This window comes from Monodelphis domestica, chromosome 7 (assembly GCF_027887165.1).
Source record: "Monodelphis domestica isolate mMonDom1 chromosome 7, mMonDom1.pri, whole genome shotgun sequence".
Classification (NCBI taxonomy): Eukaryota; Metazoa; Chordata; class Mammalia; order Didelphimorphia; family Didelphidae; genus Monodelphis; species Monodelphis domestica.
In genome coordinates, this window is record NC_077233.1 from 128,261,913 (window position 1) to 128,265,396 (window position 3,484).

A 3,484-nucleotide genomic window follows, 5' to 3' on the forward strand; every position below is an offset into this window, starting at 1 on the left:
AACTGGGCTATTGTTAATTTTGGGGACTTTGATACTTTTTGAATGTTCATTACATGCTGTACTACTGTTCTTTATTAAAAAAAAAACTGTTACTTTATGAAAATCATTTGCTTTGTACTCATAGTGGATCATGGCCAGGTTTGAAGAGGAAATGAATCTCATATTTTGGTGAGAAACCTTTGTATTCTACATTTCCTTAACTGACACAGTGTGTCAATGATTATAAGCTATATTTTTTATTTTTAAAACTTTTTAATTATTGTTTTTGCTTGCATGTGCAATACACTATTTCAGTTTTATTTTTTCTTTCCTTTTTGTATTTGAAGCACATGTCACCAGTATTGAGATTTTCTTTAACTTTTTTTGATTTTGCAGTAATATAAATTTAAAATAGATTTGCTATAATGTCAATGCATACCCAAAAAGCTTGAGACTATAAAAATGATGCCACTGATTGTTTAAAAAAATATGGGACTTTGCTTAATGATTCTGTCTGATTCCAGGACAAGAGAATACAAAAGAACCATTGCACAGTACCAAAGAAGCATAAAGCTAAACTTCATAGTGCCAGTCAAACACAAGGTCAAAGAGACCAACCAATCATGATGGGATTGATGAAAATTTCGAGCCAAGACAAGAGGACTTGAACTTGTTTGGGGTTAGAAGTTGCGGCTATTTAACATGTATTAAAGGCAGGTCTTCCTTGTCCCACATTCTACCAAGCATCTCAAATTTGGCTCCTACCTGGCTCCTATATTCTAGTCCCTTTTATGTCTTTCATGATGTGGCAAACTTTCTATAATCCTGATTACTGATTGGGTAAATGCATAATTGCTTAAATCACTTTAATTGGTCCCTGATTCAAGGACCTTTTATAGGTTTATTTTCCTTTACTTAGAAATTTTTACACAAGATTTTGATAGTCTATATTTTATTCACAAATTATTTTTCTCTTTTATTTGGATTGTTTTTTGATGTTTTGATTTCTCTGCCAATTGATTCATATACCTTATAACTCAGTCATGTATCCCTAAGTGATCCCTGTGTTTTTCAATCACCTTCTTCAGGGGGTTAATTATTATTTTAATTGTATAATTATTATTATTTTAAATTGCAAAGTTTACATTCTTTTTGAGAGTAATTTTAGGTTAATAAACATGCTACCTCTCAAAATTCAGAAAATGAATTGTTTGGAGAAGGCCCCGTTAAGATGCCTGCACAGACCACACACTGCACCAGAAGATGCAGAGTGAACTTTGGGATGTGGTGATTTGAACTGTGTGGGGTTGCATGCATTTGTTTTGTATGTATATCCTTAAGCAGAAGGGAATTGCCTCTAACTGGCTTTTTGTAAATGTGCCTAGCAATCATTGGTTTTGTTGTCTTTTCCTCTTCTCCTCAAATTACTGTAATTTCAAAGTTGGTGTGTTTACAAGACTCATCGGAGTGACTAGTCTTCCTCAGCTCTTGGGGGGGGGGGATGTATAATTGAAAATCTGTTACCCTAAAAAGGAACTACATATCCTGAGAGCCCACTGACTTCCTGTTATTATATATTTCCTATAGACAGAGGATAAAGGGAGTGGGCTTTGAGGCTCCTCCTCTCTGATGTAGAATCAGCAGTGATGGTGATGAGTGGGGATTTTAAAAATGGCTAACCAGCCATGGGAACATGGTTTTAATTTTGTACCCTCTTTATTCCTTGACTTCTAATGATCTTTAATAAACCTGTGTAAAATATAATATTTCTATTATTAGAAATTTAATTTTTACAATATGTATCAGTTCTTTATAAATTCTAAGTATCAGACTTTTTTTTAACCCTTACCTTTCATCTTAGAGTCAATACTGTGTATTGGTTCCCAGCCAGAAGAGTGGTAAGGGACAGGCAACGGGGGTTTAGTGACTTAGCCAGGGTCACATAGCTAGGAAATGTCTGAGGTCAGATTTGAACCTAGGAACTTCCTTTGATAGACTTGGCTCTCAATCCACTAAACCACCCAGCTGCCCCCAGATGTCAGATCTTTATACGGTATAGTCATTGCCAAGATTTTGATCCTAATACAATTCTTTAACTGAGTAGTATGCAGTATGGTACCTGTAGAACAACATCTAATTTAGAGGCAGTCATGTTCAAATCCCAGCTTTGCCACTTACTATTGAAATAGAAAGGTGATCTGTGGAAACTATTTCTGGTTGCAATGACTGAATGCTCTGGCTTACTAGAGAGAGCTGCTACTAAGTATGGGGACACACCTGCCTAATTGCAATGGAGGAGAGATGAGAGACACTGTTGGTACAGGGGAATGCTCTGGGGTTTGCCTACTGATCCCTACTGATGGCTGATGGATCAATCTATTTCCTAACCTCCTCCTCCCCCTTCCTCCCTCACTCTCTCCCTTAACTGCCCACTTCTGGAAGCCTTTTGGCTTCCTCCCTCTCCCCTGAGTGGACTATAAAATACTCTAGTTTTCTTTCTCAGGTAAGGGGTTTATTGTGATAACAGGATGGGAAACTGCGGTAAGAGGGATGAGGGTGTCCCTAATCTAAAATGAAGATTATGAGGGCTTGAGAAGTCACAACTGTGACAGAGGGACATTCAGAGATGGAGGACCACAGTTAAAATTTTCTTTCTTCTTCACAAAGTCAGCAAGGTCTCTCAGCTTAACCCCATAAGCCCCCCTCAAGGGTCCTTCAGTTTGTGACAGAAGTTGATAAGATCAGTTCAGCTGCTTCCCCCAACAGTCAGCCACCAAGAAAAGTATCTCCTTCAGCTTGGCTTTCCTCCAACTCTTGGTCAGTCAAATCTCAGAGAGAGCAGAGGTTTCTCCCTTGGTCAGAGAGCCTCAAAAAAAAAAAAAAAAAAACCAAGCCAGCCCCACAAGGGTCCTCAGCCAGCCTCAACTTCCAGAGAGAGAGAGTGACTCCAAGTCCCCTCTCCTTGGTCATCTCAACTGTCAACTCCTGGGAACATTCCATTTAGAAACTACTTCTTCTTGATTGACAGCCTTGGTTCTTACATCTTGGCTTGTCCTGCAAAACCTCTCTCTCTTCATGTCTCTACTATACTATCTGTATGATCCTGAATATGTCATGACATCTTTTCTAGTCTTCACTTTCCTTATCTGTCAAATGAGAGAACCAGGTAACCTCTAAGGTATGTTAGACTTGAAATATGTTATTTATCTTCATTTTAAGTTTTTTTTTTTATTGTGCACAAATTTCTTATATGTTCAATATCAAATTCATTGATTTTGTTAAATAATTTTTTGTTTGGTTGATAAAACATCCTTCCTTCCTATAATTCACACAAATATAGTACTGTATCCCTTTTTCTTCCAGACATTTATAAGTCATTCCATTTGACTTTGTTTCACCACTTTTATCTACAATCATACTTTCTTCTTGTTTCTGTTTTTAACAAAAATTTCACAAAAATGATCTAAATTTAATTCAATTTGTCAAGTATTTATTAAGTGTCCAC